This window comes from Scyliorhinus torazame, chromosome 30, assembly GCF_047496885.1.
Source record: "Scyliorhinus torazame isolate Kashiwa2021f chromosome 30, sScyTor2.1, whole genome shotgun sequence".
NCBI lineage: Eukaryota > Metazoa > Chordata > Chondrichthyes > Carcharhiniformes > Scyliorhinidae > Scyliorhinus > Scyliorhinus torazame.
In genome coordinates, this window is record NC_092736.1 from 4,882,563 (window position 1) to 4,906,330 (window position 23,768).

The 23,768-nt window shown below is 40.5% G+C and overlaps 1 protein-coding gene across 10 annotated transcripts in view; it reads right to left on the bottom strand.

The window, feature by feature from the left end:
• The window catches only part of myo9aa (myosin IXAa), a 341,249-nt gene that overhangs the window by 253,824 nt on the left and 63,657 nt on the right, over positions 1–23,768 (bottom strand). The gene's annotated exons all lie outside the window — the stretch shown is intronic.

The window sequence follows — 23,768 nt, forward strand, 5'->3', positions numbered from 1 at the left end:
AAAAGAGACACACTATCAAAGCTTTTTGCTTTGTACTCATCAGAACAGCTATGCAACAGTAAAGGGAAACAACAATTTATACTGCATGAGAAGAGTGTGTTGATTGGTGGCAAGTGGACCCTGATTGGTAACGGTGTGTTTCCACGGAGAGGACAGTAAACTCCATTTTCCCTGTCTGGCAGAGGAAAAGGAGGCAAAGGAACTGAGAAACAGTAACGTAGCACCGCAAAGTGCTTAGTTATAACATTTGGGGTATCACCAGAACAGCCATCTGCCGCTGCCTGGCTTACTGTGGCAGTCACAGGGATCTCAAGTCTGATCGACAAGGAGACTGACGAGGTGCTGAAGGTTTTCCCAGAGAATCTGATCAAGGATGTGGTCACCAACACAGAGTACCTCATGCGCAAGATGGTCACCACAACAGATGTAGTGCATGCTCTAAAACAACAGTGTCGCACTATAGGTTTGGCGACTGAGCAAATTCAAAATCAGAAATCCTTCAGATTATTGCCTGCAGCACAATCTCAAAAAAGAAAACGGACTTGCACTTATCAACTTCAATGTTTCAGGATGTCGCAAAGCACTTGATTGCAAAGTCATTGCAAAGTCAAGTGTAAACAAACTTGGTAGGAAAATGTAGCAGTCAATTTGGGCACAGCAGGGCCCCCTGAACATAAATTAGGTAAATTATCAGTTCCTCTATTTTTTGTGATCTTGGCTAAGATATAATTGTTGACCAGGACATAGGAGAACGTTCTGCTTCCAGGATGTTTTGTGGGACCGTTTGGGGCAGCTAGGGTCTCAAGTTCAATATCTCATACGACGGAGCAAATTAGGAGTAGGAATAGACATAGACCACTCGGCCCTTGAGCCTACTTAACCATCAAAAGAAGATCATGGCTGATCTGCTTGTAACCTCACTGCACATAGAATCACACAAGTATTACAGCGCAGAAGGAGAGCATTCGGTCCTCATGACTGCACCGGCTCTCTGGATGAGCATTATGATTTAGCTCCATTGTGCCGTCTTTTCCACATGACCCTGCACATTGTTTCTAGACAAATAATCATCCAACGCCCTCTCAAATGTCTCGATTAAACCTGTCTCCAGCACACTTCCAGGCAGTGCATTCCAGAACTGAACCACTCTGTGTGAAAAAGGCTTTTTTTCACATTGGATTGTTTCTTTTGCAAATCACTTTAAACCTGCGCCTTCCAATTCTTGATCCTTGTATGCGCAGCAATGGTTTCTCCCTATCCACTCTGTCCAGCCCACTCATGATTTTGAACACCTCTATCAAACCTCCTCTTGCCCTTCTTGCTCTCCAGCAAGAACAGTATTCCTGCATATTCCCAATAAAATTTCACCCCTTTGCTCAGAATCGATCTGGCCTGCCTTAGAAATATTCCTTCCACTCCCCTTTTAAGGTAGAAAGTTCCAAAGACCTTCAATCCTCAAAAACAAATCTCTTCATCGCTGTGTTAAATGCGTGATGCTTTATCTGAAAAAGGACACAGACCTGACAGCACATTCCCAATACTGGACTGCCAATTAGATTACATGAATTTGGGCTTGAACCCATGTCCTTCTGAATCAGAAATAAGTGTCATCAAGTTTTTATTGCCCCACACACTTTAAAGAAAAAAATTAAACCCAATTACACAATGATTTTTCTCCTGCATTGCTTACAGCACTAACCTCATGATTACATTCTTGTTCCTGAACATCCAGGGCAGAGGGTGAGCAAAGACATTTCTAACTACACCCTGACCATTATTCAATAAACTATATATCAATTGGTGCAAATAATGATAAAATAGGGTTTTTCATAATCAATTTACATTACTAGTTATTGAAGGGTGTGAGGAAGAGGGGAGAAAATGAATTTTACCCAACGCATGACTACCGACTGCGACCCTTTTTGACCGAGGAAAGTTTGTATCCTGATGTTGATACCCTACAAGTTTTATTCTTGGTTTATTTTTGCCTCTGGGACTCCATTTTGATGGATAATGTAAGGAGATCCCTGAGAACAAACCCTGTTTCCCCATTTAAGAACTAACCCTATTGAGGTACCCTCAATAATGATGCTTAGAGATTAAACTGTAAAGAAGGCTTTATTAGACTAATAACTATGCTACAGCTATGGACGAGAGCTGACTGCTATACAGACCATGAGGCAGGCCTTTATGCATGGCTCCCAGATGGGCGGAGCCAGAGGCGGAGTCCCCAGGGTTCCAAGCCCGGTCTTAAAGGGGACATCACCTTACATGATGATAAGGCAGTAACCGTTCATCACACCTATCCACAAGCTTCACACCTCTGATGGAGTTCACATCTGGGGCATGTTAATATAATTAGGAATTAAGAGAATGTGAAAGAAAGAGAAAGGTTTGCTCAAACTGCCTGCAGTTTCTTGTGAATGCATGCAGGAAACAGGGAGGGCCTTCAGCGAAACTCCTACAAGACAAGCAGGTTTCACTGGGACAGGCTGCAACATTACAAACTGCATTCTCAAAGAAGTCAATAACATATACACCCCATTGAGTACAATAGGTTCTTTAGAAAGGCTACAGCAGAGTCCAAAGTCCCTGTGCTTTTCTCCCATTCTGTGAAAATGTAACCGAGTGAATTAAAAGGCAATGTTGTCACAAGACCTGTGTGGTATATTACACTGTTCAAACAAGACCAGGAAAGTGCTCAATCTTCAGGGCAAAATTTATCCTGCAACTAACAACAAAAACAGCTCAGTCAAACATCCCAATCAGTTTATGACATTCGCTGTGAACAAATTAGCTGCCAAGCTTGCTTCCAAAACAGTGGTGTGTTCACAAGTAATTCATTGGCTGTAATGTGCTTTTGGAGGACCCAAGATGAAGTGTATAACATAAATGACAGTGCTTCTTTAATAGGTGAAAAAAACTTCCACCAAACCACAATGTCAAGGCTTGCAAAATGTTCTTTACTCATCACTCAAGTAGTTTCCCTTTCCATCAATGACAGATCTATAATAACCAGTGTTTCACCTTAACAATACATAATTTTCCCATGATGTGTAGATAAGTTAGCCTGTGGGCCACATTTATCTCAATAACATGATACATAGAGAAAAACATTTTTTAAATGGCTATCTTGTTTTTTCTTCAAATTCTACAGCCTTCACACTCTCGATTTTCAGTCAGATGTTGCCATGGGGAATTTCTTGAATAGCTGCTGGCCTACATTGTCTTTGTTTTTAAAACTATTCTTTACTGGGATTATAGGTGCCCTGAGCACAGCACTGGGGGGACTGGAGTCCATCATGACCACATAACAGAATTCTCAATTAATTTATTAAGTGTCCTTTATTTCTTATGATTAGGGTGTTTATTATTGGTTTTCCTTTTAGGTAACTTTGGGTTACTTGCTGCCTGGATCACCGAGAACGACCCCGCTATCAAACAAGACTCTTGTTGTTTTTAGCCTCAGCCAGGAACACCCCACTGAGGCCACACGCCTCAATTCCTGGGTGCAGTAAGACATCAGGGCGCCATTTTTAAATGCCCCCCCGTTCTCTCAACCCCCCTCTGCAATCGGACACCCCACTGCAATCTCCCGATGTTCTCCCACCCCCCCCCACAAAGGCTCCAACTTGCCACTTAAGGGGTCCTTGAGACCCCTCACCCACCTTTAAAGGAGACATTACATTGGTCCACATTTGGGAGGACCAGTGCTAAACGGTACCATCGCGAGGTCTCCCTGGCATGGGCGTCTGTCCTCGAGCCTCAGACGAATCGAGCCTGACATATTTAAGTTGGTCAAATGGCTCACTTGAACATGCTAATCTGGATCTCGCCCTCACTGTACGAGATCCAGGTCACGATATCTTGCAAGATCTTGTTATATCTCATAAGGCGTTCCGAGCGTCAGAAACCGCACGAAGCCTCACATGTGATTTAACGGCCAGGTCGCATCACCAAATGGGCTCGATGAGGGCATTCGATTTAGGTAGATGACACTCAGAACCCAGTGTCATCCTCATTGATCAATCAGAACAATCAACAAACTTTAGGATTTTAACATATTACATATACCTCCATCGCCCCTATTAGTGTTTAAAATTGGTGAAAGAGTACAGAATGAACTGCTTCCGTGCAGGAGATTCAACACATCCTTTTACCTCCTCCCTTCACAAATCCAAAACCCCACCAGTCCTTCCAAGTGAAACAGCAATTTACTTCTACTTCTTTCAATTAATATACAATTTTTGCTGCTCACAATATGGTCTCCACTACACTAGAGAGAGACTAAACAGATCTGTTTTCATTCCTGCGGACCTCAGTTCAGTCCACAAGAATGCCCCCGAGCTTCCTGTCACTTGTCATTTCGATTCTCTACCTTACTCCCTTGTCCGTGGCCAGCTGGACTATTCCAATGAAGTTCAAACCAATTTCGAGGAACAGCACCTTATCTTTCAATTCCACTCTCTACACCCTTCTGGACGCCACATGGAGTTCAACAATTGTAGATCATGACCTCTGCTTCTCCTCTTGGTTGTCTCCTTTCTGTCTTAAGCCGTTTGAACATACATGGAGCAGCAATAGGCCACTCGGCCCTTCAAGCCTGCTCCGCCATTCAATACGATCATGGCTGATTTGATATTAACCTCAGCCCCACATTCCCACCTACTCCTGATAACGTTGCACTTTCTTGCTTATCAAGAATTCCTTGCTCATCAAGAATCTAGCCACCTCTATCTCAAAGATATTCAAAGATTCTACTTCCACCACCTTTTGAGAAAGGGAATTCCGAGACTCACAAACCTCAAGACCCTTAAATGAGTGACCTCTTAATTTAAACATTGACCCCTGGTTCTAGATTCTCAGACATGAAGAAACACCTTCTCCACATCCACACTGCCAAGTCCTCTCAGGATCTTATGTTTCAATCGTCACCTCTTACCTTTCTAAACTCCAGTGGATACGAGCCTAACATGTCGAGCCTTTCCTCATATGCCAACGTGTCCATTCCAGGTATTAGTCTGGTAAACCTTCTTTGAACTGTTTCCAATGCATTTCCGTACTTCCTTAAATAAGGAGACCTGTACATAGTACTCCAGTTGTGGTCTCACCATTGCCCTTGTATAGGTGAAGCATAACCTCCCTACTCTTGCATTAAATTTTCCTCGCAATAAATGATAATGTTCAATTTGCTTTCCTAATTATTTCCTGTGCCTGCATACTACCTTTTGCGATTCATGCATTTGGACACCCAGGTCCCTCTGCATCTCAGAATTTTGCAACCTTTCACCCTTTAGACAACGATTTATTATTCTTCCTGCCAAAATGGACAATTTCACATTTTCCCACATTATAATCCATTTGCCAGATCTTTGCCCACTCCGCTGTGTATCGGCTCTGACGAAGCGTCATCCAGACTCAAAACACTGGCTCTATTCTCTCTCCACTGATGCTGTCAGGTTTGCTGAGACTTTCCACCACTTTGTTTTTGTTTAAGATTTCAGCATCTGCAGTAATTTGCTTTCACCTGAAGTATCGATATCGTTTTATAACCCTCTTTCTGTCTTTTAATAATTTTTAATGTCACAAATAGGCTTACATTAACACTGCAATGAAGTTACTGTGAAAATTCCCTAGTCGCCACATTCCGGCGCCTGTTCGGATACACAGAGGGAGAATTCAGAATGTTCAATTCACCTAACAGCACGTCTTTCGGGACTTATGGGAGGAAACCGGAGCACCCGGACGCAGATAGGGGGAGAACGTGCAGATACCACACAGACAGTGACCCAAGCCGGGAATCAAACCTGGAACCCTAACGCTGTGAAGCAACAGTGCTAACCACTGTGCTACGTGCCCTCCAACCTCTTCACAACATTCAAACAGCTGTTGTGCAGCCAGTCACACCTCACCTGAACACACCTTTTGTTTCTTTATTATACCTATTACCACTCCCTTTGGCTTTTGTACTATGAAACCTTTATCATTTAATCCAGTCATTTTCAAAGTCGGGGTCGTGACTCGCAGGTGGGTGGCGGGAGGGTAGCGGGAATTAATGCGAAATGGCTGAAGCAGCCGACTTTTTAAAATGCCGTCTGTGACCGGCTTTAAAAATGACGGCCGTGACAGGCTTTCAGAATACTGGCGTGCTGCACATGCGTGCCTACTCATCCGTGCGCATGCCCGGAGCCCAGCGAGAAACACCGCCTCCTCCTGACATCAGCGCGCTGACCCAGGAGAAGATTTCTTTTTAATTCAATGCAGTCTTCCCGCCTGAAGCGACAGCAGAGAACAGGTCAGGCGCCCCGAAAACTGACGTTACCTGCTCTGGCCGCGATTGTGATTCCTCCATTATGTCAGCAACAAATAAGCAACAGGACTGTAAAATTTAAATTGATTGTTTTATAAGGAAGAGAGGTCCAGAGACACAGACAGGCCAGGATCTCACAACTAAACCTGGAGAGAGTGGCTCAGGAGAGTCCACAGCAGGACAAAGCAGCGGTTGTGAGAGCTGTTCAGTAGAATCCACAACAGGACAAAGCAGTGGTGGTGTGAGCTGTTCAGGAGAGTCCACATCAGGACAAAGCAGTGCTGGTGTGAGCTCCAGGACCGCTGATGAACAACCCACACAGAAATGTAACATTGGGGCTGTTTAGCACAGGGCTAAATCGCTGGCTTTGAAAGCAGACCCAGGCAGGCCAGCAGCAAGGTTCAATTCCCGAACCAGCCTCCCCGAACAGGCGCCGGAATGTGGCGACTAGGGGCTTTTCACAGTAACTTCATTTGAAGCCTACTTGTGACAATAAGCGATTTTCATTTCATTTCATTTTTTTTCATTTCATTGAATGACAAGGCAAGTGCGATCGTGAGGACCAAGCAGGCTCACTGTCGCATTAAAGGTAAGCGAAAATGGTGGTCGCGACGGCCAGCGGGATGGGTCCCGAAGGTTGGCCGGTTGGTAAAAATGGGCACCCGGAAAAAAAGTTTGAAAAACACTGATTTAATCTCTCCTGCCTTCCACTCTGTCAATGCCGAAATACAGAAAATGCTGTTAAAACTCAGCAGGTCTGGCAGCATCTGTGGATAGACAAACAGACATAATGCTTCAAATCCGTATGGCTCTATCACAGATCTTTCTTTTTGTTCTGGAAATACTGACCAGCATCTGTGGAGAGACAAACAGAATGAATGTTTCGAGTTGACGATAACTCTTCTTCCAAATTTAAGCAGGCTCCTCTGCTCTATCAAACAGTGCCACCTTGATCAGAACTAAGCCAAATATGAAAACAAAACATATATTCTCATACCAAACAAAATATTTTAGTAATTCAGTCTTCACTTGGGATACAATTACAAATTTTTCAAGCGAGTATCCTGCATTTGGGGATATGTCAGGCATCAGCACACCCAAAGTGTGCTAACCTTGTCCTGGGCAAACCACCTTCTCGATCACCTTACCCATGCCAACTAAGTACAATTCTGTAATAATACTCTCACCTCCAGGGCAGAAAGTCGTGGGTTCAAACATCTCTCGAGATTTTAACTCCTAATCCAGACAGTTATTTTAAAATGTGGAAAGCTTTAAAAGGTGTCCTCTTTTGAATGCAATATTAAACCAAAGGCTCGTCTGCCCACAGATTGATTTAAAAGATCACTATTCAAAGAATATTGCTGAATAAAAATACATTATCGAAGCTCTTAATCTTGCACTCATCCGGACAACTCATAACCTGACTTTTTACAGGAATATTCCAAGTTCTGTACGATCAAACGACTATTCAAAGAATAGTATGGTAGAAACTTGGCTAAAAGTTATCCCTTCGAACTAAATTGAAATCTGATTAATTGTCCATTTATCGCATTACTGTTTTGGAACCTTACTGTCCTTGAATTGGCTTTGTGTTTCCCTCTGTTGTCATAGCAACTAGCCTTCAAAAAATAATCACCAATACACAACACTTCGAATGCATCACAGTCTATTTAGTCATAAGGACATCACAGCCTAGCCTAATATATACCTCATCTCCCATTTGTGCATGTTCCAGTCGGATTATAATCCCAAATGACTCCAGGAAAATGGAAGTTGTGTCACTGATTGCAAGTGTAACACTTCCTTTTTCTGCTTGAAACTTACTGTTGGCCTTGAACTTCAGTGGCTTGGAACCTGCAGTCTTCTGCATTATTGGACATGGTTTAACTACATGAAACAACCTCAATTTACTCATTTTTTAAAAAAAATCTATCCCATTTTGTCCGCTCCTCTGATTAAGTGACTGGATTCTGGGGTTAATTCTGCTCCTATATCTGATGGTCTTATTTTTTTTTTTTAAATTTAGAGTACCCAATTCATTTTTTCCAATTAAGGGGCAATTCAGTGTGGCCAATCCACCTGCCCTGCACATCTTTGGGTTGTGGGGGCGAAACCCATGCAGACACGAGGAGAATGTGGAAACTCCACACGGACAGTGACCCAGAGCCGGGATTGAACCTGGGACCTCGGCACTGTAAGGCTGCAGTGCTAACCACTGCACCAGCACACTGCCCATCTTGTGGGCTTATGATATTATTGAGTAGTGGGGTAGGCTTAATGGCCTAAACCTGCTGGTCTTTCCTGTGCTCTTGTGCATAGTCTGTATTTTAAAATAACCATTCGTGACAGTCAATGAAATAAAATATACTTTTCAATGAAAAGAACAAAGAAAAGTACAGCACAAGCAAAGGCAAGCCCTTGCTCCAAATGCAATAGGTCAAAGAGAATGGAGGAGGCCTTCCTTCCGGTTATCCATTGCTTTTGTTCTAATGGCAAGTTCTTCAAAACATCTTCATGCAAGTGCTTTAATATAATTAAAGCCCTGGATCAATGTTGCTGTTTTATGGAAAATATTACCAGCAACATTATCAGCCAGTGTTGTCTGCCGATTTAGAGTATGACATTTGCCATTACCAGTCAACACATACTACTGCGCAAACACAAAATTAATCTCCGCAGTAGGGTGAAAACTGTGACGACTTTGGAGAACTTTGTACATGACTCTCAAGCCTGACAAAACGATCGCATCTCTCAGACAAAGGTCTGATTTACCAACAGACTGACTAAACTAGCACTGTTCACTAACACTGAAGTTCCATAAGAATGCATTGTCTCTCCCGCACCTCCCCTCTACTTCAATTATTTTCCAGTCATGACTTAGGTCTATTCTTAATCTGCAGCCGAATATAAACATCTATGCAATACTGAAAGAGAAATGCAGGAAACCATTTCTCAGAAACAGAATTTCTGGATTGTAAACGCTCAAGTTTACAAAACAAGCAACACTTCAAATAAATCACCCATATTGTGAAAAAGCTCTCAGTGATAGTGGGGATATAAACAGTCTCCTGGAGACAGAGCTGAACTATTCAGAGTAACCGAGAAGCAGCTAATAAAAAACTAGAATGAAGCACAACTCTGGAAACATAGTATAATAATGCCCTCCTGATTTGCTGAGGTTTCTGCAGGGTGCAAGATGTGCAAACTTAGATGCATATAATAAATATTTGCCAAGAATCATCAGAAGCCATTTGAATAACTGAAATTGTGAAACATGGTTCAAAAGACTGTAATTTTTATTTATTTTTCATTAAACGTGCTGTCACAGGGCTGAAAATTAGTTTTAAGAAGAAAAAAAAGTCAGTTCACGTTAAAAATTGGGTGATGATACAATATGTCTTTACTCCTCCTTTAACTGAACAATTACAGTTTCAAGGATTAACACAGATTACAAAGTACATCTTAATCTACAGTGGTCTCATTAATACAAAGTCCCTTTTAAGCACACAAGATGACTGTGGGCAAAGAGTGAATGTTTGTGGATCTCTTTTCAGGATACCCTCCCCCACCTGGCAGTTTCCAAACTCCACTCCCAAAAACCCATTTTAAAATCTTCTCATGCAAGTATGTTTTCCTTACCGATTTGCATTCCAAAAGCCAGATCAGGTTTTCCAAATGACACTCTTGAACAAAGTTTCCATTTTTAACATCAAATTCAGTCCAGGATTTTATATCAACCATTTTTAGGGTTTCCTTTGTCTTAACTGCTTTTATACAAACTCTGAGATCCAACCACTGATTTCCATAGTTATTTTAACTCGTGTTTCACCAGCGCTAGTAAGATCTCACAAACCTGAAAATACTTCAGATAACTTTGCAGCATTTCAGCCGCCTTCTCAGCTCGGTCTGTCTTTACTGAACAATGCTCTGTTCTAGTACCTTTAACCTCAGACTTGTTGGAAAGGTCTCTTAATTTCTCTAGTTTTTTTTTTTTTAATTGACTGCTCTTCAGATCTCTGCACTGTTCTTAACTATTGCTCCATGGTATGGATATTCTTTTAGCAAAACCGAGAGAGATGTTCCCTCTCTTGCCTTCTAAACCAACTGTTTCTAGCAGAGTTGTGAAAGACATCTTCTCTCTCACTACCTCTCTTCAACAGCAATCAAATTAGCTAACTAGAACTTAAAAGTGGCTCTACCTTACAAGACCACAGCTGTTAAGCAAACCCACATGCTTATGCCCTTTCATTGCTCTTCAAGCGTAGCCCTCTCTAAGCATAATACAAACACAGTTGCAACGTAACCAACACCTACACATACAAACACCTTGCCTAGCATGAATCTAACTGTAGGTTTTACCCTTCCAGGCACAGAAACATTCAATTAAATACACTTAAAACTATACTTTATTTCTAATCTTTACTAATAATAATATAATTCTCTGAAAACTACTTTTGTTTTCCCAACACTTTTACGTGCAGATAGGTTTCTTGTAGGATATTTAATTCATTGTCTCAAATTATACCCATAATGCCAACAACCTGGCATAATATAGATCCAAATGCATTCTCCAAAGGCACCCTAATTTTCAATGGATAAGATTTACGATTAAATCCTAAAGTCTCAATGATGCCATTGTCATGAATTATAAGCTCAGTTGGAAACACTAACAGAAAAAAATGTAAATTCTGTTCCTCCAATCCTGGCCTCTTGAGCATCCTCAATATTATTCATTGGTGGACATGCCTTCAGTTGCCCAGGTTCTAAGCTGTGAAATTCCCTCTCAAAACCTCTGTCTCTCCACTTCTCCCCCCACCTCTAAGTCACTTGAAATCCAACAGCTTGGTCATGCTTTTGGTCATCAGCCCAAATACCTTCTTACGTGGTTTATTGTCATGTCTTTGTAATGCCCCTGTGAATTGCCTTGGGATGATGTATTATGTTAAAGGCACTATATAAAAATGTTATCGTTGGTTACATGCACTACTTGCTGTTAACCCTCAACTATTATTTCCCAGGCAACAGTCATTGTCCTAAACCTGCTACGGCAGCTAAATGAAAGGTGGTCATGTTGATCGTATTACGGCATTGTTGCATGATCTTCAGTCTGTAACATTAAGACTGGTTCCAGTGACGATTAAAGCATTCTATTCCCTTTCCACTAACGTATTTATTACAACTGTAAATGCATTTTTAATCATTATCCAGCTCACAGTGGTTACATCATGGCTCTCACTAGTCAATCATAGTCATATTTTATTTCTTCCTTCAATTTTGTTTTCCAATTTTTGAATTTATCCCTCTCTTTCCTGCAATCATTTCTTCTATTTTGCAGTTCTTTAAATATTTGCAACTCTTGAGGCAGGGTCATCTAGCACTACCCACCAAACTTCACTCCCAACACACAAATGATTAACGACTGCACATGATTATTTGAGTATAGGAGACAGACCATGTTCTCACCAGAGAATAAACTGCAGTCTTCAAAAAAAATGAAAGAGAGAAATTTGAAGGCAATACTGAAGATCCAATAATGAGCTGCATTAAAAGTTGGAAGTACAGATGATCAATGGCAGAAAATAATTTGTGATAACATATACAACTCAGGACAGAAAATAATTACCTAAGCTTTCAAGTGAAACATTGCCATAACTTCCTCCGTGGTTGGAGCAAGTTATCTGTATAAATTCTTCAGTGCCTGTCTCGACCACCTCCCGAACTCAGACCAGGTGAGATCCAGGCAGTGCAGCGGTTCCCGGCTCCTGTGGCAAAATGTAAAAGAAGCGGATCGAAGGAGGACATGCTCACTTATTTTTTATTTTTTTATAAACGGAATTAACTGCCATAAAGCAGGCGAGTTTAAATGTCCCATTGAAAATAACAGGTCGGGGAAAAGGTTAGTGTCTCGGGTAAGTGAATGGGATGTGGAGGGTCTAATGCCGGGCTTGGTCTGGATGTTGTAAATAGTTACGTTGAAGTTAGAAATGCTTAAATGTCTTCTCTTTCAGAGTAACTATGCATGTAAAACTGGCAGAACAAATGCAGGGGAAGTTAGCACTTCTGAACAATTGCCAGCTAAAATCGTATCTGGGAATTACCGAAAATGTTTTCCCCAGTACATCTTTGGGGTAACCCCCAAGTCCAATGCTGAGAGTTAGGGAGTTGTGGGCCATGATTAAAGCTATTCTGAACTTCAAAAATTAAACAAATGCTTCAACTTCTTCAAATAACTGAGAACTGTAAAAAAAAAACATTGGCTTTCAGTCAGCCAAACAAACGAATTTGAACAGCATTCAATGGGTTGCATACACTATTAAAACAAAGTACATTCATAGCATTCAACTTAGTTTTCAGTAGATAAATCTCTGGTCGGAAAAATATCCATTCGGCACCCATAAAAAAATCTTTCCTTGAATCATAGCATTTACAGTGCAGAGGGAGGACATTCGGCCCATCGAGTCTGCACCGACCCTTGGATAGAGCACCCCACACAAGCCCACACTTTGACCCTATCCCTGTAACCCCACCTAACCTTTTTGGACACTAAGGGGCAATTTAGCAATCCAACTAACCTGCATATCTTTGGACTGTGGGAGGAAACTCGCACCCGGAGGAAACCCACGCAGACACGGGGAGAACGTGCAGACTCTGCACAGACAGTGACCCATGCCGGGAATCAAACCGGTTTTAAGAATTTTATCCCCCGTAAATTTAGAGTCCCCAATTATTTTTTCCAATTAAGGACCTATCCACCTACCCTGCACATCTTTTTGCTTGTGGGGGTGAGACCCATGCAGACACAGGGAGAATGTGCGAACTCCACACGGACAGTGACCCGTGAAGCAGCAGTGCTGACCACTGCACCACCCTGCCGCCTTTTTATTTTAAGAAATTTTAATTGAAACTATGCTAGTTCTGCTGCTTAATGGAGATTAGCCATTTTCAGTCTCCTTCTTTCAAGCCAACAGTTAAAAAGAGGAATTGCATGCTTTTGGAATAACTCTCTTCATTTTAATGGAGCAGGCAGTTCGGACTACCCTGGAAACCCATCACCAATAACTACAAGCCTCCATTAACTTCAAACGGAAAACATTCCCTCTAAACATTGCTCTAAATCCAGCTCTGAATTACTTTTCTGCCATATGCGATTTCCGTTTTTGCATTTTCATACAAATGATTGTGATTCAAAACTCACTGCCACGCCAAATGCATTAAATGAATTAATGTGCAAAAATCCTGAATGTAGTGCAAAAACAACAAAGTAGAAAAGATATAGGAAAATTTCAAAATACATTAATAGTGCCGCATTCCAAACTAGATCCATAACTTCACCCGCATCAAGTGGATATTGGAAGGATTATAGCTTGAAATCAGGTAACTACACTCCAAAGTGGCTCAGCTCTAACTGACTTACACCTCTAACTCAGAAAGTTGTTAATGTCCCAATCCATGACTTGATCGCTTAATCCAGGTAAACACATCAGTGGAGCATTAACAGACTGCTGCATTGTCAAAAGTCTTCCTTCAACAACAAAATAATTAAACCAAGGATCATCCAAGATTTCTCTCCCATCACCCAAAATAAGTAGATCACTGATGCAATTAATTATTGCTCGAGACCTTCCTGTGCACAAAATGGCTGCTGTGTTCAGCTACATAACAGTGGCCGCATATTAAACTAATTAATAGTGTATGAGTCATGATATTTATTTTTGGAGATGTGACTTGTTTAAAAGAAAGTTATTTATTTGCATTTGCTGGATAAAAATTGCAACCAGCCTTTTTAGGCAAGAGTTATGAAAATTACATCATAGTCCCTCGGGATCACAAAGATACTGTAATAGGTTCACTACTTTTGTTGCTCACATCAAGGTAATGGATCTCCAAAAGCCCTTCCCCCTTCCCCTTTGACAAGAATGTAAAACTGTCTCTCTACCCTAAAATGCAAATACAAGCTAGACTACAAACTGCTTATATCACAGGAATAAATTATTACAAATTATGTCTTGTCAAACGGAGGTCAGGAACTTCTCCATTGAAGGGCAAAAATGAGGGAGGGCTGGCAATTATATTAAAACCTCACAACTCTAGTCAAAAGCATCACTTGCTTTCTTTTACAGGAGAGCAGAAAAGAAAATGTACAGCACTGCATCCCATAACTGGACCAATTGGGAACAGAAGTAGGGGTGGCCCGCGTGGTGCAGCGGTTAGCACTGCTGTCTCGTGGCACCGAGGACCTGGGTTCGATCCTGGTTGTGTGGAATTTGCATATTCTCCCCATGTCTGCGTCAGTCTCACCCCCACCAAAAAACAAAAGATGTGCAGGGTCGGCAGATTGGCCACACTAAGTTGCCCCTTAATTAAAAAAAGGAATTGGGTACACTAACTTTATTTATTTTTTTAACTGTGAACGGAAGCAGGAATCTGTAAGTGCCTTGAAATCACATTATGGCCATCACCAACTTAAAGCTTGCTGTTAAACATAATGAAGACACTAACTGAAAGTCAGCAGTACAGGATAATATCCTTTGTAGTAAACACTGCTTCCAAAAACACACCTAAACATTTAACAGAAAAATCAGAATTTAACTCCATCCTGTCTTTGTGTCCTACATCACAGCAATGTAAAGAAAGCACATCAGGTTCCAACATACCAAAGACCTGGTAAATGGTCAAACCACGAGTGAAACACTCATCTAGTCTCATTCATTCTTCACATCAATGCATATGAACAATAGTTAAAGATAAATAATCTCAGCGCTTTCCACTCATGACTTAAATGCTTTTGGTTATTAAATTTCATCCTCAAGGACACAAATGACTGATAGAGATATGTTTGTTACCAGAAACTATGTTTACCACCATTCTCTTTGTACTGAGATGGCTACATTTTGAAGAAAACTGTATAACATTCATCTCGTTGCTAATGGTTTACTGACTTTGGGAACATCCAACAATGTTCATATAGTTTGGTGAAAGATCCAAATGCTCCTGTTACATTTGATCCCGATTCCATCTTCACCCAAATGCAAAAGTACATTGGAACATGAATCCTAACTGATTTTTCCTTTATTAAGCAAAGGACAAGCTGAAGCTAACTGTCATGCCCTCTTTTCCGACATCCGTTCTCAAGCTTGTGAAAAGGCAAATATGCCAGCTTAAGGGCAATGAGCGCATGGTTTAAGATTCTTTTATATTTCCTTCCTTTGAACACAAAAAAATGATTTCTATTCAGTTCAATACTTTAGCTGTTATAAATGGTAGAATACAGACACTGCCTTGATGCTGCAAATTTAATTTCAACCATCAAGCTGTCACCTCTGCTTAGGAGATTTAAACTGCTGTCTGTCTGCACATATAAATGGACTGTCATGAATTGTGACAGCAGTAGTAAGTCATACAGATGTGCTGCTCCAAGAGTCTCAGTACATCCAGATACAGCATGGCAGTGAAATTACATCAGGGCTATATTCAGTGCTTTTTTTATCTCAGTCTTTGCTATCCAGAGAAAATCAAACAGGATATCCTATTTGTGAGATGAGGCTATCACAACATCTCAAAGAACAAATACTGGAATTAGAAGGTTGTTAATTTTGATCATTTTGATTTATTTTCACCTTCCTTTCAGGAAATTCTTAACCTCAGCACCCATCCAAGGTGGCAACATTTGAAATGGGGAACTCATAGAAGCGGAACGAGACGACAACGGCAGCGAACTCTGTCTGGGAGAAGCAAGGGTCGACAACACCATGAACAGATGCCTACTTATGTGTGTAAATAATTTTGCCAAGTGTACAGAGCTGCTGCTGTTGAGCGGGGGCATAATACCGTCCGATGGCTTCTCAGGGAAAATTAAAACCTCAGCAGCAGCAGTGACCCGTAGGGGAGGGGGGGGGGGGGGGGGGGGGGGGAGTGCTCCGTTGGGAGGGTGTGGGAAGACTGAGGCGCGTGGGGTCACGTCTCGTCAATTGCTATTGTATATTCTCTTTTTGCACTATGTTAATGTTCACTCTATTTTGCTGTGCTAGGATTATTACTATTTATTATGAAAAACTTTGCAAAACTTTAATTTAAAAAATATTTTTTTTTTAAAAATAGAACTCAATACATCAATGTCCGGAATAATCAGCAAGACATGCTCTTGAGCAAAATAACGCTTGGAAATGTGGCCCTTGAAAAATGTTTCTAACATCAACATTGCTAATTTCCGACTGCTCTTTGTGTAATTAAACAGTCAGTCAGTGATTTAATTGGTACATATCAGTTCTTGCTGTAATACATTGATAATAGAGCTAATATGCCACTATTGAGCTCTTAAGATAACCAGGTATTTTAGCAAGAATTCTGATATTCATTAATTTAAAATGTTTTGCAAAACTTTTGAAAATCCATTATTTTAACTTTTTTCTAATTAATATTAGCGTGCAGGGAGAGAAAATACTTAATTTTGCTGTTGCTTATTATTGGTTATGCACTACAGCTCTGTTTGAAGCATTCTTGCTCCGTCAGAAAGCTCTGGATTCAAGGACTTGAGCACAAACACCAAGGCCGACATTGCAGGCCAGTAAATAAGGCATTCTGCAGTGCTGGAGGTGGATATCAAAGATACCTTTGCATTATTGAGAAGTTGAGTAATTTATCCACCCCTCAATCCCACTTCACATAAAAAACACAAGATCCTCTGATTATGATAAATAACATTTCTGTTTATGGGAGCTTGCAGTGAGGCAAATTGGCTGCCACATTTTTACATCACAACAGTGGCTTCAAAAGTACTTCATTGGCTATAAAGCATTGTGATATCCACTGGTTGTGAAAGTCCTATACAAATAAAAGCCTTTTTTCTGAGGATCTATTTAAGGCTGTTTTTTTATAAATTCCAACCGCAGCAACCGAAAAACACACTGGACCAGTGTGCGGAAAAGAGTGCAGTTCATGTGTAGTGCCTTCCCCTCCCAAATTGATGACACTGTCTTCACCCATTATTCAAACTTTTTCATTATCTCAAGAGTCTTTCGACAGTTTAAACAGTATTTTGAATACCTGTACCGACTGATTTTCCCTCTCATCTAGTACTATTCATACTGTTCAGGTTATTGTCGAGCTTAAGTGAAGATATGAGACCAACTCTGTAAATTTCTCATCTGTATGTCATAGAAGCACACTAAATAGTTTATTAACTAAATTAATTGTGGGAGCTTCTATTCTGCATAATTATATTTAGTTAATGTTCCTGCTGTGAGGGGGGGGGTGGCGCAGTGGTTAGCACTGCTGCCCCACAGGCGCAGAGAACCTGGGTTCGATCCTGGCCCCGGGTCATTGTCCATGTGGAGTTTGCCCATTCTCCCCGTGTCTGCATGGGTCTCTCGCAACCCAAAAAGATGAGCAGGGTAGGTGAATTGGCCATGCTAAGTTGCCCCTTAATTGGAAAAAAAAGAATTGGGTACTCTTAAAAAAATATATTTTAATAAAAAAAAATTTTTTTAAGTGTTCCTGCTGTGCATGCAACAACACGCATGACCAGCAACTGCCACCCCAACATCCATTAACACTAGACAGTGCAAGTATGCATTTGCCAGATACATAAATACTTAATAATCAAATAATTATTACAAAACACCCACTTTAGTGTTAGCTATTGCAGAAAGTTACTCATGTTACTAATTGGAAAATAATTAGGAGTTTAATGTGTTCAATCATGTTTGAATATCCAAAGACTACACACAATTAATACATTTAATTAAAACTAATTGCAATAAAAATGCTGTGGCCTTTTTTAAACATATTACCACAAAAACTGTACAAGCAACATTTCCATTTATTATACTGACAACTCAGTTTGGAAATTAGTATTCCTGTATAATTTTATTCTATTAGTAATAATACAAAATATTCACTGATGTCTCAGAGTTCCATCAGAGTTAGGATAATACAAACTTAACAGATATTTGGCTATGATCAAAATAAGTGTTTGAAGCCCTTAACGAAAACAAACAAAATCTGGAAAAACTTACCAGACCACGCAGCATCTGTGGAGAGAAACCAGAATTAATGTTTCAGGTCGATGACCTTTATCAAAACTGAAGGATATGTATAAATTTAAGGTGGTGGGCCAGAAGCACAAAAGAGAAGGTATGTGGCTACCATCACTGACCACCTCTCCTTTGCTCTTCCTGCTCCCTCCCCCTTCCACTTAAAATTTCTACTTGTCTATCTTTCTTTAGTTTTGATGAAAGGTCAGCAACCTGAAACATTAACTGCGGTTTCTCTCTACAGATGCTGTCTGGTCTGTCGAGTTTTTCAGCTTTTTTTTGTTCCCATTTCCAGATTCCCCAGTATTTTGCTTGCAGCATATATAAAAGCAGCTCAATATAATCTAATCTTGTAATAATTCTGTGTAAAAGACTAGGTATTCTGCAGTTGGTTACGATAGTTGCCCTCAATGTCAATGGGAAAGGCATGGGGCAAGCTGTTTGGATGCTGTATCAAGACTGCTGCACCTTATAGTCATTCACAGGGCCATGCACACAGTATGCATTTGAATGTCAGACAAGGACAGATGAAGAACAAAGGAAGCGGGGAAAATTCAACAGATCTGCCAGCAACTATCAGGAGAGAAACAGTTTTTAAAAAAAGTTTAGAGTACCCAATTCATTTTTTTTTTCAATTAAGGGGCAATTTAGCGTGGCCAATCCTACTAGCTTGAACATCTTTTGGGTTGTGGGAGCGAAACCCACGCAAACACGGGGAGAATGTGGAAACTCCACACGGATAGTGACCCAGAGCCAGGATCGAACCTGGGACCTCGGCACCGTGAGGCAGCAATGCTAACCCACTGCGCCACCGTGCTGCCCTAGGAGAGAAACACAGTTAACGTTTTGAGTCTGGACCCTTCTTTGTACCCAGACTCGAAACGCTGATTCTGTTTCTCTTTTCAAATTCCACAATGCACAGTATTTTCCTCATTTTAGGACAGATCAAGGCTTGGCGTTGATGTTGTTCCAAACAAATTTGTCTTTTAGCATGCATAGTCTAGATCAACACATGAAAACTAACCACTTGGGTGTAATACTATAGGCAGTCAGCATTAATGGAGTAATGTCCCAAAACAGAGCAATTAGCTAATTATGCATCATTTTGACAAAGTAGAACATTATCAGTCAAGACCACACCAGAGACATGACATCACAATATTTTTCCATAGTAAGATATGAAGAAATTTTTTATAATGAAGTATTAAGAAATTTTAACAATGCAAACATACAGAAACCTCTTAAAAAGAGTGACAACCATAAAACTGAACTTTACACTAAACACACTGGCTGTGCTCCCACCTGCCCAACAAATGTGAACTCAGAGCAATATGCTGGCCTTCAGTGCTGGCAGGCTAACAAAATACATTCCCAAAGCTGCACTTGAATTCTCCAATACCCAGATTAATCAGTAATAGGCTGATGATAGCAAATCACGTTGTTCAAATAATCGCCCCTAATGCAGAGCACTTCAGCGATACTATTAACCCAGCTAGTTTGAAATTAACAACCATGCTGAAATTTAATGGCATTAGATTGTTAGCCAACAGCACTCCAAACGAGAAACCTTTCTGAATTCAACAGATGACAGACAAACTGACGTTAGTTTAATAGGATACAGGCCACTTACTGAAAATGTTTTGCTACTTTTTTCCGTTTTGTTATTTTTTTTCCCATTTATATATGGATAGACCTTTAGAAATGATGTTTCATTGTTTCAAAAGAGTCTAACAATCATGTAACAAATTAATTCATCTCTTTTCGTTCTACAAATAATAAAAGATCCACCAATGTTTCTTCCCCACAACACAAATTCAGCCAGCAGCAAAACCTTACCAACACCTCATCCTCATATCATGCACAATGCATCACAAACCACTAACCAACAAACATTGTAACCTATTTCCCAAGCCTTCTGAAGCATGCAGGGGCTAAATGATGTAACTCATCTTCCCCTCCCCGTGAGCTCAGCTTGTGGGCTCTTTACTGCACTCAGAAGCAATTAGTTCACAATACATAGTCCATTATATAAATGATTTAAAGGAAGTAGTATGTTTATGATCTTTTATTATTTACAAAATATATGTACTCAGCAGAAAGCCATTCATTAAACTGAAACAGATTATAGATTGGAATGAAAATAATTATTTGACTACAAGTTTGGGACAAATCAAGCCATCCATATACAGATCAGTGATGGGTATTTAGAACATCTTTCCACTTTCAGAGCAATATTCATCCACTGAACATTTCTGGATGTCCTGGTATGGTGGTGGTGAATAAAAACGTAACCTACACAACCATCGTTATGCAACATATATAATTCTAAGGGCTACATTTTGCAACAGATAAATCAAGAACTACTCGGCTTTATAACTGGGGAAATTAACCAGGCCTCGATCATGTATTCATGTCCCTAGTTAATTGATCTCATACAGCACACTATACTGGTTTTTAAGTATTCCTTCCTACTTTATTTTGCCAAACTTCTCCCCTTTTCTGTTCCTTGATGTACTGAATTATGCTCGGGCAGAATTTCACAGGCACCAGCAGCACCCCAATACCCAAAAGGTGATCATTCCCCAAACAAAGTCGAGACACCAAGCACTGGCAGCCAACATGGGGTGGGGGGCATCCTGAAAACCACACTAACTTTTGAGCAGGGATCACAAGACTGGGTTCAGCAAAATAACTTATTTTTCTCTTTCCGTCAGATGCATTGAAGCAAATTGTCGCTTTCCTACAAACATTCAGGTTCACATTAGCTAATTTAGAATAGAACAATTGATTCTGCACCTTCTGACCAACAGAAAACATATTCAAAAAGCACTACAACAAGATTTTCCAGAAGCCAAATGTCAGTGCTTCCACATCAGCCTTTCCAGGTTTTCATCAGGAACTAAATCTGCCTGCAAACGCCCATAATAAAAATAATCGCTTATTGTCACAAGTAAGCTTCAATGAAGTTACTGTGAAAAGTCCCTACGTGTTGTGTTAAGGCCTCGAAGGGAAGAGCAATAACCAGAGTTTTCATTGCACAGATGAAAATCAGATTTGACCAAACTTGGGATTTAAAATTTGAGTTTTTCTGCATCACATAAAGCCAGGCCAATGCCCCAAGTCGACGAGGGGTCGTAGACAGAGGTGGAGGTTGCTGAGAAAAGTTAATTTCCACACTACGAAAATGGAAAAATACATGTGCATCAACAATAAGATATACATATTTTTGAAAATAGCTTTGGGTACATTTTACTTCCATTATCATCTGGTGATGTTTAGTCTTGCTGCCCATACAGTTGTACCTCTCACTCTCCATCATAACCTCTGCCAAAATTGCAATTTGTAGCATATTTTAATATGGTGCTTTTCACGATCAGTCCTGACACAAATCAGTTCTCCTGGTTTAACACGTATTTTACACACACAAATTGATCTAGGGAACGTAATTTTCAAATTGAACTCTTTCCTACCACAGGGACCAATTGTGCTTACTGAAATTTGTGGGAAGCCAACTACACATCATTTATCATTTAAGAGAAGCAGAACCAAATTCAAATTCAGAGGCCTTTTACTTTTGATTTATTAAGGGAGAACAGAAGTTTTCAATTGCTGCAAAACAGTCAAGGCTTCTGAAAAAGTGACTACCTTGTGTTTTACAGCCTTTGCAAGACTGAATCAACACTCAATGCACTTTGAACTCATTCCTTCACAAGATCTCAACTGGGAAACACCTTGCCTCCTTCAATCTCCATGTTTCATCATCTAACCATAACTTATTGATTTGTTTTCATTATTTCTTAATCAATTGAATTTCAATGGTATCTTTTATTACTTACGTTTTCCCCATCTATAAAGCTTGTAAACATCTAAGTGAATCAAAGCAGCTTCTGGAATTTGAGATATAGTATTTTACAACCTTTAGTCATGTTGTTTGAATAAATCTGTAACGGACTAATTCAGGTAGCATCGTTTAATTTTAAAATATTTTTATTCACTTTTTTTCAATTTTATACAGAAACAGCTAAACAATAAATCAGTAAAAGTGCAACAAAGCCCCGCAAATCCCTCCCTACCCACCCCCCCCCCCCCACTACTTGTCCAAAACAAACCCCCAACAGAATCTCCCCCCCCCCACCCCAATACAAATTAAATGGCTGCCATCGATGGTAGAATCCCTCAATTTCTCCCCTCAGTGTACTTAACTTTCTCGAGATTTAAGAACTCCATAAGATCCCCCAGCCGTACTCCGACGCCGGGTGGAGAGATTCATCCCAGCAGCACCCGCCTTCGAGCAATCAGCGAGGCGAGGACCAAGACATCAGCCCCCACCCTTTTCTGCAGCTCCGACACCCCAAATGTGACCCTCAAGAGACAGGGCTTCAGTTCAATTTGTAAAATTGCCGACATGGTGCTGAAGGAGGAGACACAGAACCCCATGAGCTTAGGACATGACCAGAACATGTGTACATGATTAGCTGGACCCCTCCCACAATGCTCACACTTATCCTCCACTCCCGCAAGCAACCTGCTCATCCTGGATTCGGTTAAATGGGCCCTATCCTATGCATTACCTTCAACTGTATCAACCCTAACCTCACACATGACAACGGTGCATTCACCCTGCACAGAGCCTCGAACCACACCACAACACCCCATCCTCCAGCTCCAAGCCCAACTCTTCCTGGGTAGCATGGTTTAATGGCATTGGTTTCAGGCAGTTAGTTAGCTGTGACGCAAACGGTAAATTTAGCAGCATAACTAGATTATGATGCAATTAAACTGATTCCTGAAAGAGCAGGGATTGAGGAATGTGGTGGGTAAGGTGATCAACCTTTTTGATGGGAAGGAATAAGGTTGTCTGCCATTAGAAGCTAAAATGGGGAGAGGCTATTGTTCCTCAGTCATACAGGATCTACTTCTGTTGCGCTGAAAAATCAATCAAATTTAGAGTTTTTAAAAAAAGATAGCAATGATTGAGAGTCAAGAAGAGACCTTTATTGGGAAAGATAATCTTGTGCTGTTCCTAAAAAATGCAGCCACTTGCAGACATATTATACAATTCTCATCGGTGTCACTAAATGGGGGGGGCTAGCTTAATCCCTCTTGCACATAAACCTTTGACACCGTAATCTTAAAGAGGCATTAGAAGCAATCAGCATCTTTATAGGCTGCTTCATCGCATCTGGTGAAATTGGTTCATTAGGAAATTTAGAGCAGAAAATGCAGAGTTAAAAACAATTAAACAATGACACAATTTATTTTGCTGAATTATGATGCAATTACAAGAACTGCAGTCGCAAATTTTTTAACACATCTGACAAATGGTAATCCACACCTCACAATCAACATATTACAATACTTGCTTATTGTCAAATATTGTCTGCATTAGGACAGAAGAAACAACACTTTATGCATTCTCTTAATTT